General features: G+C 34.5%; 1 long non-coding RNA gene and 1 pseudogene across 1 annotated transcript; one reads left to right on the forward strand and one right to left on the reverse strand.

Annotated features, from left to right (window-relative positions):
* The window catches only part of LOC139888630 (probable amino acid permease 7), a 103,065-nt pseudogene that overhangs the window by 3,844 nt on the left and 84,848 nt on the right, over positions 1–14,373 (forward strand).
* LOC139888726 (uncharacterized) lies at positions 547–1,919 on the reverse strand. Its single transcript, XR_011773325.1, has 4 exons — positions 1,700–1,919; positions 1,442–1,602; positions 971–1,355; positions 547–802 (listed from the first exon to the last, which is right to left on the reverse strand). It is a non-coding gene; the product is annotated as an uncharacterized lncRNA (long non-coding RNA).

Here is a 14,373-nt window from a genome sequence, read left to right on the forward strand (position 1 = left end):
AAGGTACCTAAAAATCATGAGGCATTTTGTTGAATCTGTTCTTAAGAGGTATGATACCTTTTTAGCTTTCTTCCATTCACTACTATTAATTTTCAGGTACTAGATGGTGACTGGTCTTTCCTTTATTTTAACCGATATTACTTTGTCTCATTGAAAAGAACATTGGACCTTCATCGTATACTGGGTATTAGGTTTTAATCTACTAGATCCTGTTTCTTAATTATGAATATATTCATTTGTTGTAGATCTTTTAATAATTAACTGATCTTATGTAGATATGTAATTTTTCCAGTTCTGTAGCTAACTATTTTTGAGAATTAGGGCTAGGTTGCTAGCTCGGATATAAATAGGGAGGAAGATTCGGTTTATATAATTATGTGGCCTTTATAATTATATACTAGTGAAAGAACCGCGATTTCGCGGAACTTTTGAATTGTCTAATCATTTAAGCAATTAATTTTCTAAACATTATTACTACAAATGTGAAAAACATTATTCAAAATCAATCCAAAGTAGATTAAACATAACTGATTACGTTTTAGGACAATACTAATGTTCAACAATAATAGAAACCAACCATTACATACATTAAAAAGTTTATCAAAAGAAATCGACTTTGATGCATACACAAAAGATTAACACCGTGAAAAAGTAATTTTATCTACAATTAATTGTTGTTGCGTTTCCTTTTTAGTCTTTTGTTGATTTTCTTTAGCTCAAACATTGATCCTTGTTCATTAACAATTTTCAAAGTAGCTCCAGGTTTTACTCCAGGAAGTTGATAGAATTCCAGTGGAATTTGCTTAAAAATAAAATAAAAAATAAACACAACATTAGATTCAAACAATATAAGAGTAATATACATTATCAAAGACGGAATTATGCAACCTATAAGTTGTAAAATATTATATTTGAGATTAACATCGATGATAAGGAAATTAAATTAAAAGAAGTTTGGTAAGACTATTACCCATGTCTTAGATGGTTCAAATTTTAATTTGATAACAATATCCTGATGAATAGCCTCAAGAGGTCCATCGTCTAAGACTTCCATTTTTACAACATGAGTGGATGTCTGACAAGTTGGTGTTGTCGATGGCTTTTGAGAACGAATTTGTTCATAACTCAGAAAGTCAAAATTGCAGTCATCAACGATCTTGAATACCATAACGCTATTAAGCTTGACATTCATTGTTTGGATGAAGGATCTCCATCATGTGGTAAAACATAAGTTGACACTGTCGTACTGCATACAAATCTCTGCACGATGTCTTGTATTTGTATTGATGAAGACTGTGGTTTCAGGATCAGGTTTCTTTCTCGTATTTGATATCCACCCATTTAAATGGTAATACCTGCATGAAATTAAATGTAATAATAAATTATATTTGTAAGTTTTGTATATTAACAACTTTGAAGTAAAATAAATTAACAAACGTACCAATTTGGGCGGCTTCATGTCCAGCAACCACTTAAGGAACATAGGTGGTCGATGTGCAGGATAATCCTTTTCGACAAAATCATCATTGAACACATTAAGTTCTAAAGATGTGTCATCAATTAAGGAGAAACGCAGGATGTCAAATTTTCTAATGTTGAGATCTGTTAATAATATTGAGATTAGTTATAAAATGATCTTATATTTGTTGTCCACGAGTTTAAATTCATCTTTGTAAGATTTGACATCAAAGTTGCTAACCTCAACAAAACTCCCATCCTTGAATGTATGAGCAAAAAATGACATTATATTCTTAGAAACTATAGCCCTTATTAAATTACCCTGTAAAATAAAAACACAATTAGTAGATGTATATATAAAGTATATTCATAAAAAATATAATATAAAATCAGAATCAAACCACAAAAATATAAATATAGATTCTAAACCCTAAACACAATCTAAAACCAAAATCTAAACCCTAAACACAATCTAAAACCAAAATCTAAACTCTAAACCTAAACACTATAATCTAAACTATAAACAAAAATCAAAACAACCCTAAACACAATTCAAAATCAAAATCTAAACCCTAAACCCTAACCCTAAATCATAAACCAAAATATATACCATAAACCCTAAAACTAAACCCTAAACACAATCCAAAACCAAAATCTAAACCCTAAACCCTATAATCTAAAGCCTAAACGAAATTAAAACAACCCTAAACACAATTTAAAACAAAAAACCAAAACCCCAAACTCTAAACCCTAAAAATAAACTTTAAACCTAAACCCTATAATCTAAACTCTAAATGAAAATCAAAACAACCCTAAACACAATCCAAAGCCAAAATATAAACCCTAAGCCCTAACTATAAATCATAAACCAAATTCTAAACCTTAAACCTAAATCCTAAACCTTAAATGAAAATTAAAACAACCCTAAACACAATCCAAAACTAAAATAAAAACACTAAACTCTAAACCCTAACCCTAAATCCTAAACAATAAATCTAATCCCTAAACCCTAAATAAAGCCATAAACAATTAAAAGCATTATTACATAATAAAATACTGATTTTTAACTACAACAGAAAGAATGGTATTAAACCATAAACATAAACCCTATTATCTAACATCTAACATCTAACATTAATATATAAATCAAATACTAACCATGAATAAAAAAATAAATAATTAATAACATATATAAACATGATAATATTCTAATTCAAAAATAGAACATAATTAATGATATCATAAATACATCATACTATATAGATTTTCAATTACAGCATAAAATATTATATTATAAATAAATCATGAAGAATTTTAAGAAAATAAACAATAGTATGAATACCTCATAATAGTATAAATAACTTATAAAAGATATATATAGAATTTTAATAATAACAGAAATAATTTTATCATAAGTACATCATACATCATAATTTACAACTTACATATATGATTAATAAAATAAATACAACATTACAAAAGCATAAGAATTTAGTTACCTCAAAATCAACAAGGATAAATTCATATGATAATATTGAATCTGGGTTCATGAATGTTGTCTTGTTCCATTGATTGATGACCTTGATTTTGACTTTTCAATCGTTTTGTTCCTTGGTAATCATGTTAAGTGGAGTGAATTGCATAGATTCAGCCATTTATTCGTATGTATTTTTTTTTTTCTATTGTGTTGGTATGAATAAAACTTAAGAATATGGATGTATTTATAATGTAAAAAAGCAAACTTGAAGGAAAAGTTATACGAATTATAAAAAATAATTGATTTATGAATATTTCTAAAGAATGTAGATTTAAACAATTGAATTAGAAAAAGGATGAATACCAGTAATCGATTGTGATGATGGAGATGGCAGTAACAACAGCATCTGTAACGACGAGTGTGATGATGGAGATGGCGAGAGTTATGGTAAAGGGATAATTTCTCATCATAGTTGACAAAGAAGATGATTTTGAGAGAAGCCAACATTAAGCAATTAACCAATGTCAGACATAGAAACAATCAACCAATTTCAGACAAATGTACCTTGGGAGAAACGGTTGTCGGAGGTCCAGAGTTGGTACTATTGTGGTTCTTTATAATTGTTTGACAAGTAACAGATAAATCGTTGGCTTCTGATTGGTCATTCACCTCGGTGTCAATATGGGTCGTCCCAACACTTTGTTCAGTATCTACCACTAAAATTTTAGTTTCACTTGGATGTTTTTCATCATTCTTCACAGGCTCGGGATCGATAACTAAACAATCAACCTTGTTAATAACAGGCTCTTCTTGAGTTGTAACATCACCATATAACTTTGATTTATGTTTCTGTCTCATCTAAATACTATAACGCAAATCTTTTAAAATAATTTTATCTCCTTACAATGAATTTAATCAACTATTAAGTTTAGATGATGATTGATGGCCATTGAACTAAGGGGTATGATAAAGTAATTTCTTGTTCCAAGGGTCATTAAAGGGGGTTTGTAATTAAAAGTTTTGCTATTGTTAAAAAGATACAAATAAAACAGTATAATATAAATGTATGGTGGTTGTTTGTTTTAAACAATATAACATGTAACCTGCTAAAGGTTTTAATCTTCAAAATCTTAGTATTGTACCTTTGAACATGAGAGACGGCGTACACGGATATTTAACTCATGGTGCTGCTGTTCGTCCAAAGCAGCAATAGCCATATCACCTTGCTGATCAAAAGCGTTACGTTTTGGTAATCTTCAACCATGATAACACAAATATATTTATTAGTCTAAAAGTTTTAATGTATTAAATATAAATAAAAAATTTATGTTCAAACTAAGTACGCAGCAAGCGTATTTGATTTTGAGCTGATGAACTCGATGCCATCTTCAGTTTTTCTAACTTTCATGATAAACCAAAACAAGAGGCGATACCTAACGTTATTTCAAAATTATGAATTAAGTGTGAATTTTTTACCATTACTATCGGAAGTAAAGGACCGAATATAATAATCAAGGAGTCTCCTGGCATATCAAGTAAAATGGTAGGAGAAACCTTTATGAGACAGACAAAAACAGCATTAGTTACAGAACTGGTTATCTTACCGCATTAAACTTGGGCAGACCCAACATGGGTCATTTTTTTAGTACAGGTCATCCATTTTCAAATACTCGTCAACACTTTTTTGGCCACTTTTTAAACTACATAATTAACAAAAGTATTAAACACTAAAAAGTAAAATAAAATAATAGTTGTAGTAGTTGTAGTAACAATATTTAAGCCCAAAATCCTAAACCTTAAACCCTAAAGCTATAACCAATTCTAAACCCTAAACTCTAATCCCTAAATCAACACTAAATCCTAAACCCTAGACTCTAAACCATAAACTCCAAACAATAAACTATAAACACTAAACCATATACCTTCAACCCTAAAACGTGCATTTTAATCTAAAACCTAAACCCTAAACACTAAACACTAAACCCTAAACTATACACTAAACTCTAAACCCTAAACCCTATATCTAAACCCTAAACTTTAAATCAATCCTAAACCCTTAACCTTACACACTAAACCTTAAACCCTAAACCTTAAACACTATACCCTAAACCCTAAACCTTAAACACTATATCCTAAACCCTAAACCATAAATTCTAAAATCTAAACCCTAAACCCTACACTCTAAAACCTATACCATATAAACTAAACCATAACCCCTAAACCCTATATGTAAACCCTAAACCATAAACTAAACCCTAAACTTTATACCATAAATTCTAAAAACTAAACCACATCATTAACAATTATTATTTAAGGTTATTTTAGACATTATGTCGCTAATCGTAATGTACCATGAATTCATCTAAACATAGCAAAATGGACTGATGAGAAATCTCGCCTGCAACAACTTCAAGTGGGTCAGATACTCCTCCGTGTCTCTACATTACAAAAGAGAAGCCAATTCAATATTTTAAATGATTATAATCATCATAGTTTAATAACAAAATCAGCTTGTGGATACAATATTAGTTTACAGAGTTCAATTAAATTGGCAGTATGCATTTTGAAAAGTATAAAACATTCTAAGACATTTTGAAGCCGGAAATCACCATGTTTGACTTCAAAAGTCAAAATGTGCATGTTTTACCAATAAAGTTTTGTGTAAAGGCAATTAGAACAGAGTGTAAGCATTTGGCCTGCAAACTGGTGTGAACGTTTAACAGAGTGCAGGGGCAATATATATAGGTTTTGGGGGGAAAAATCCACTGGGGCAAAGTCGAAAAACCGAAAAATCACTTGGGCAAAGTCGAAAAACCCAAAAAATTTCCACTAAAATTTCAAAATCGACTGGGGGAAGGTGCCCCGCCCGTCCCTTCATAAAACCGCCCCTGGTTGTGCCCTATATATAGGTTTGAATTATTTATGTTTTATGATACGGAGTATATATTTATGTGTAATATATATATATATATATATGTGTGTGTGTGTGTGTGTGTGTGTGTGTGTGTGTTTAATTTATTTTTACTAAAAGTCAAAGTTGGTCAACGTCCGCCTCGTCTTCAACCTGACGAACCGTCCCTTCAAGGTCCCACATCATAACCGACATTTAAAAGTCAACGTTAACCACATTGTATAATGCATCTTATCGACAACCCTAAGACTTTTTGTAGAAAAAACCCATTTTTTTATTGTATTTTTATTATTTGCTATTATTATACAATCATTTACCTACAGATATGATAGAGCCTGAATTAACCCAACCATAAGTAAATGGGTCAAAGTTGCCACCAAATAACAACAAACAAGATTACACTCACTAGCAAATCTTAAGCATTCAGCTTTAGGTTTCCCCAGCACAAACGCAACCGCGTAAGCAAACGTGAACGTGTCACCTGCACCAGTTGTATCAAGGACTTTTTCAGCCTCTATAATCCCTTGTTTAATCGGTTCTTCTCCTTCAGTAAATAAAACCGATCCTCTCCCACCAAGTTTCACAAGAACTTCCTTAACACCTTGATACAATATTTCACAGCACAACAATTCATTAATACGGGTTCAATTCCACTATCTATAAAATGTATAGAAAGGTTAGTCTGAAAAAAAATGTGTAACATGAATGACAACTCCACCCGGTCTTAATTTAACTCAAAGCACAACAATGTATAAATGCTCAAGTATAAACCAAAAAAATTTAAAATAAAAACTATAACAAAAGCTTAGTGGATCGTAACTGTTAAGAAGTTTAGAGCTTAAAAATTACTGTACCTTCACCAACCTTCACCATAATTGAATGCCAGTAGTTATCAAAATTAATTATGAATTCCAAAACATTTAAAGCTTAGAATTTATGTTGTCATATTTGAACTTTATAGATAATTAATTAAGGATTAGTCTAACGAAATAAGTACCAAGACATTCAAAGTGATCGTGGGACATGTACCTACACAAATCAGAAGGTACAAGTCCGGTAACAAACCAAGACAAACGTATATATGATGTTATGCACATTTACATCTCAATGGAAGATTGTCTTATCGTTGTGGATATTCCAAGGTACAAAACTCGCTCAACTTATACTATAATAGACATGCTCAACTTTTGTAAAATTTAGATGCTTTTAGTTATAGTTTACCCCCAATTGCATCAACACAGTATTAACTGTTCTAGAATTGCATTGTTTCTACTTTCTAGTTGCATTTTATAAATGCATTTGCATAATACCCATTTTGTTTATTTAGAAACGCGTTTAGTTCCATTTATCAAATGGACAAATAAATGAACAAGTGTTTGGATTTAGCTCTTAAGTTGAAACAAGTATGTATCAAATATTTTTTACTGTAATGATGTGAAACTTTGAAATTAGTTATATAACCTGTGAACAAAGGCCAGTAATTAAAGAACTGTTATAATGCAAGAAATCTTAATTAGCCAATGCAACTTACTTATCACTCCTTATGATAATGAATTAGATGCAGAGTATTAAATGCATTTTATCTAGTATTAAATGCAGAGTATTAAATGCAACTTACTTATCACTCCTTATAGTCTTGTCCAACATCATGTACACACACCTTACGATCCATTGTCTCTTTGAAGCGTAAAAGGTCGGTAAAACATATCATCCGAAAGTTTGAGAATAAATAAAGTAATTTAAAAATATAAGAATTGATTCTATTACCTGGTGCTCTATATTGGAGTTCTGATCATTCATGAATTAGATCAGCAAACATATAATCAATAGTTTTCTGATAAACATATATAATTGAAATTTATCGATTGAGAAGACGATGACACGAGTCGCGGATATATTAGCAGATTACTGTGATAAAGAATTAAGAGAAGTTAGATGAATACATATTATGGAATCGTTTAAATCAAAACTCACCTTGGTAATATTCTGTCGAATCGAAATCATTGATCTTGAAGGAGTTCGTGATCTAGACTCTCTTTTAATGTATATATATAGTGATATAGTGATGGGCTAGCTATCCGTAATTGGGATTCTAAAACCTTTTTCTCAAAGTCTAAGACCGATTGTAACGGTCACCCCCTCACGCCGTGGGGGTCTAGCTGGCAACCGGAAACGCCACCGGCATAGCCGTAACGGCGCGTGAAATAGAGGCGGGGGAGGGGGCGTGGCCGAAACGCGTGGGTGGGCGACGGGAGTGAAGACGCGGGGTGAGTGGTTTCCATTGGTCCACGTGTCCGAGTGGTTTGACCACATTTTCAATCGTTGCCAGATTATATCTGTTGCAATATTAATAAATAATAATAATAATTATAATTTTAATTACTTATATATATATATATATATATATATATATATATATATATATATATATATATATATATATATATATATATATATATATATATATATATGTGACGCCCCGTACTAAATCAACATGTACGGACCATCAACAACAGGATCATTACAAGGTCAAACACTATATGCGTTTTCAAAACAAGTTTGCATTCATGATAAAAGGTGACGTCATAACTAACGTCAAATGTTTTACAACCAAAAGTATGCTTCTATGAATAGAAGCAAAGTTAATAGTACGTGACCCTTAGGTCGTTACAAATCATCGTTCTAAAAGTAAATAAGTTTATGAATGCAAGATAACGTTTCATGCGGTGACAACTCTATCAAAGGCAGCGGAAGTCTACAAGGCATGACTAGTACAACAGCGGAAGCAAGCAACCTTAAGCACCTGAGAAAAACATGCTTAAAACGTCAACACAAAGGTTGGTGAGCTATAATTTAAGTATAACAGTAATGTAAGGTAGGCCACGAGATTTCAGTGCTACAAAGAGCGTTTCAAAACAGTATGATAAAGTATATGTTTAACCGTGGGCACTTGGTAACTAACTTAACGTTTATAACCCCCTGAAAGTACACTTGGCGAGTGCGTATGTTTACGAAGTATTAAACACCCGTTAAATGCTAGCGCTACTAGCCCGGGTGGGGATGTCAAACCCTATGGATCCATATCTAAGATTCGCGTTCACCGGTTCAAAAACCAATGACTAAACGTTACCGAGCTAAAGGGAATGTTTATGCCGTTGTATAACCCACACATATATAAAGTTTAAGTACTCGTGCCTAGTATGTAAAACGTAAAATGCGCATGTATTCTCAGTTCCCAAAATAGTTAAAGTAAAAAGGGATGCTATAACTCACAGTGACAAAGTAGTAGTAAAGTTGAGTCGGGAAGTAAGCAAGTATGTAGGTCCGAAAAGTCCTCAACCTAAGTCAAATATTACTAAGTCAGTAAATCGTCCCAAAAGGTTTAAATGTATGTAAATTAGGTCTTAAAGGTCATCATCATTCATCATCAACAAAAGGTGTAAAGTAAGTTTCATTCTAGAAAAGAGTTTAAAATAAAGGCTGATTTGGATCAGTCACCACGGCCTCTATACCTACTGAAATGAGGTGATACCAGTGGTCATGGCTCCGTATACGAGTCTTTTAGTTCTGGTAAAAATTCCAGAAGCAAACGCAACTTCGTTTGACCGTGGCGACGGTCTAAGTGCGAGTAGGTCAGAATTTTCAGCACAACGTTAAAAGGACATAGTGACACTCGGAGGGCCATAAATCCCAAACCGTAACTCGGATTAAGACGAGTCTTAAACGAAAAATTATCTACTCGAATAGATCTAACTGAAAATAAACTTTACAGTAGCCCAGATATTCTGATCAGACCCAAAAACAGTAGGTTTAGTGTTCCGGTGGGTTCTTGGTGCTCGATGCTCATCAAGGTTCTCATCCTTGATGCATATAGCTTCAAGTGTACAACTCGTTGATGTGTTTGCATCATCTTAACCAAGGTTTGACCATCATAACACTTGTGTAAGTCTAAGACATGTAGCACAACTCATTTAAGTGTTGCAAGTAGCTTGATGAACCAAAGTTACATCAAAATCTTAGATCCGACACATACATGAACTATAAAAGTAATATTGAACTACAAACTTGAAAGTAAACTAACTAATCAAGATCTTAAGTTGTAGAACATAGTTCTTTGTTAGATCTTGAAGATCCAAGACCCAAAAGTCTAGATCTAAGGTTATTAAGTTAAATCCTAAGTAATAACACTTGAATCTTTACTTTAATGAAACCATAAGCTATAAAACTTAAATTTTCATCTTGTAAAGTATGTGTAAGCTTTCAAGCTTTTGTTTATGACAAAATAAGTAGACCATAAGCTATAGAAACTTAGATCTTTCATATGTATGTGAAGTTATAACTAGAAAGTTATACTTCCATGTTCTTGAACTTATAAAGTTAACTTTAGTTCAAGAAAAATGAGATCAAAGTTAACTAGTAACACTTGACCAATAATAACATGAATCACGAATTTTATGTGCAAGAAAATGAAGAAATAAACTAAATAAACAAGTGACAAGTTCATGGTTGTTCATACTTTTAAAGATTCAAGCCAAGGCTTTGATCTTTAAGAAAGTAGACCTTAAGTTTACTTCATGAACACAAGTATGACTTTACAACCTATGAACTTTCTTTCTTTTAAACATTAAGTGTAGAACCATAACTAGAAAGTTAAGTTCTTGTATGTTCTTGTATGAACAAGATGGTATGAAGAACAAACTATAAAGTTTGGTTCTTAATCAACAACAAACAACTACAAGTAGTTAAGCAACAAACAAGAACAAGTATTAACAAGCAAATGATGATGATAATGTATGTATGTTTCGGTTTTCAAAGCAAAGAAAAGAAGAAGAAAAACTTGAACATGTTACTTACAAGTTGAGAGAAAAAGAGAGAAAATGTTGAGAGAAATGGAAGTATGAAATGAAGAGTGTGTGAGAGTGAAATGGATACAAGTAATAAGTAATCAAAAAAAAATAAAACTTGAACTCCTTATCCCCCCTAGGTGCAGACGGTTTTCACAAGGGGAAGGGGAAGGAAAATGTCCACTAGATCCTTCATGTATTTGGCTCAAAAGTTGGTAATAAGGTTAGCTTGCATGGGAACTAGATGTAATTGTGTAAGTAACTAGATTCCATGAACTAGTTAATCCTTAATCTTAATCTTAATACTTCATTAGCTTAATGATAGGCTAACTAGTCCATTTAAGTGTGTAGGGTGGGATTCTAAGTCCATTAACATTAATAAAAGCCCAAGTTCAAGTAATTAACAAATTAATCCAATAAGGCTCAAGTAATTAACTAGTAACCATAGTTAATTAAAAATGATTTGTAAAAATTAATCATGAATGTAAATAATATCTGAAAATATTATTCGTGTAATGTACGTGTGTCACAAAGACGTGTCGGGCAATTAAAATTCATGTACGGTAACAAGTAAATGTAATAAAATACATTCATTAACACGCAAGCATTAATAATAAACATTATTAATTAAAGGTTGAAAAATCCAGGGTCGTTACATTACCCACCTGTTAAAGAAAATTTCGTCCTGAAATTTTAAGCTGAGGTAGATGGAGGAGTTGGGAAAAGGTGAGGATACTTCTGCATCATTTGATCCTCTCGCTCCCAGGTAAACTCAGGTCCTCGTTTGGCATTCCATCGTACTCGGACGATCGGAATCTTGTTGCGTTTCAAAGTTTTGACCTCACGGTCCATAATTTCAACAGGTTCTTCCACAAAGTGGAGTTTATCATCAATCGTAAGTTCTTCCAGTAGTATGACATGTTCAGGTGCAGCAAGACACTTCTTCAAGTTTGACACGTGGAAGGTAGGATGAACTGAGCTCAATTGATTTGGAAGATCCAAACGGTAAGCAACGGGTCCAACACGTTCCAAGATTTCAAAAGGACCAATGTATCGCGGGTTTAACTTTCCGCACTTTCCAAAACGAATCACACCTTTCCAAGGTGCAACCTTCAACATTACACGGTCGCCCACGTTGAATTCAAAGTCTTTACGTTTACGGTCAGCATAACTCTTTTGACGATCACGGGCCGTCTTAAGTCTCGCTTGAATTTGAGCAATCTTCTCCGTTGTTTCATGGACTACCTCGGGTCCGGTGATTTGCTTTTCGCCTACTTCGGCCCAATAAATAGGAGATCGGCACTTGCGACCATACAACGCTTCAAAAGGTACGGCATTAATACTCGAGTGATAACTGTTGTTGTAAAAGAATTCAGCTAGCGGCAAATGCCTTTCCCAGGCCTTTCCGAAATCGATAACACATGCACGCAACATGTCCTCCAAGGTCTGAATCGTTCGTTCACTTTGCCCGTCGGTCTGTGGGTGATATGCAGTACTCATGTCGAGACGAGTTCCCATGGCTTCTTGCAAAGAACGCAAAAATCTAGAAGCAAAACGGGGATCGCGATCTGAGATGATCGATAAAGGTACACCATGACGAGATACAACCTCTTTGATGTATAGTTGAGCGAGTCTCTCCATCGTATCCGTTTCCTTCATGGCTAAAAAGTGTGCAGATTTGGTAAGGCGGTCAACAATAACCCAGATGGTATCGTATCCGCCCACCGTCTTTGGTAACTTAGTAATGAAATCCATTGTTATCCTTTCCTACTTCCATTGCGGGATTTCCGGTTGCTGAAGTAACCCAGAGGGCCTCTGATGTTCGGCCTTAACTTTCGAGCAAGTCAGACACTTACCAACATAAGTTGCAACGTCTTTCTTAAGATTGGGCCACCAATACTGTTCCTTAAGATCGTGGTACATTTTGCCCGCTCAGAGGTGAATCGAATATCTCGACTTGTGGGCTTCATCAAGTAAAAGGTTTCGTAGATCTCCATAACAAGGTACCCAAATTCTCCCGGCATAACATCGGAGTCCAGTATCCCTAACTTCGAATCGAGAAACAAGAATGTTCAAATGTTCATGAGATATATTCTCCTCCTTGAGAGCCTCATCTTGGGCTACTCGGATATGACTGTTGAGGTTCGAATGAATGGTGATGTTCAGTGCCCGAACACTAAGAGGTGACATCCTCTCCTTTCGGCTCAAAGCGTCAGCTACAACATTGGCCTTGCCAGGATGATAACGAAGTTCACAATCATAGTCGTTTAGCGTCTCGATCCATCGACGCTGTCTCATATTCAGTTGCTTCTGATCAAAGATGTGTTGGAGGCTCTTGTGGTCGGTGAAAATAGTGCTCTTAGTTCCATAAAGATAGTGTCTCCACAATTTGAGCGCAAAGACAACGGCTCCAAGTTCGAGATCGTGAGTAGTGTAGTTCCGTTCGTGAATCTTCAGTTGTCGGAAGGCGTAAGCGATAACCTTTGTTCGTTGCATCAGTACACAACCAAAACCACTTTTCGATGCATCGCAATAAACGACAAAATTGTCACTGCCTTCAGGAAGTGATAAGATAGGTGCGGTGGTTAACTTATTTTTCAAGGTTTGAAATGCAGATTCATGTTCAGGTTCCCAAATGAACTTCTTGCCCTTGTGAGTCAGCGCGGTCAAAGGACGCGTAATCAGAGAGAAACCTTCAATAAATCTTCGGTAGTAACCGGCGAGACCTAAAAATTGGCGAATGTGCGTCGGAGTAGTGGGGGTTTCCCACTTGCTGATAGCTTCAATATTGGCGGGATCAACTTTGATACCCTGGTCGCTCACAACATGACCCAGAAATTGGACTTCCTTCAACCAAAATTCACACTTGGAGAATTTCGCATAAAGTTGCTCTTGTCTCAAGAGTTCAAGCACTAATCGAAGATGTTGCTCATGCTCTTCTTCGATCTTGGAGTAAATGAGGATATCATCTATGAAGACGATAACGAACTTATCTAGGTATGGCTTGCAGACACGATTCATGAGATCCATGAACACGGCAGGTGCGTTGGTTAGTCCGAATGGCATCACGAGAAACTCATAATGACCACAACGAGTTCTGAATGCAGTCTTCATTACATCGCTTTCTTTCACCCTCAACTGGTGATAACCGGATCGCAAATCGATCTTCGAGTAAATGCTCAATCCTTGTAGTTGGTCAAAAACATCGTCAATACGGGGAAGAGGATACCGATTCTTGATCGTCAATTTGTTGAGTTCACGATAGTCGATACACATGCGGAAGAATCCGTCCTTCTTCTTCACAAACAAAACAGGTGCGCCCCAAGGCGAGAAACTTGGTTGGATAAATCCACGGTCTAACAGTTCTTGTAATTGGCTCTGCAACTCTTGCATTTCTGAAGGTGTGAGTCGATAAGGTGCGCGAGCTACAGGTGCAGCTCCTGGCACTAAATCAATCTGAAACTCTACTGCTCTCGGTGGCGGTAATCCAGGCAATTCTTCCAGAAATACATCGGAAAACTCGTTCACAATTCGAACGTCGTTCACACTCTTCACCTCGGTTTCTACCGTTTTCACATGTGCTAGCACGGCAAGACGTCCTTTCTTCATGATCTTTTTCACTTTCACACAACTAATGAGGTTCAGCTTCGAGGTACATCTCTCTCCGTAAATGATCAGTGGCT

The sequence above is a fragment of the Rutidosis leptorrhynchoides genome, chromosome 1, assembly GCF_046630445.1.
Source record: "Rutidosis leptorrhynchoides isolate AG116_Rl617_1_P2 chromosome 1, CSIRO_AGI_Rlap_v1, whole genome shotgun sequence".
Classification (NCBI taxonomy): Eukaryota; Viridiplantae; Streptophyta; class Magnoliopsida; order Asterales; family Asteraceae; genus Rutidosis; species Rutidosis leptorrhynchoides.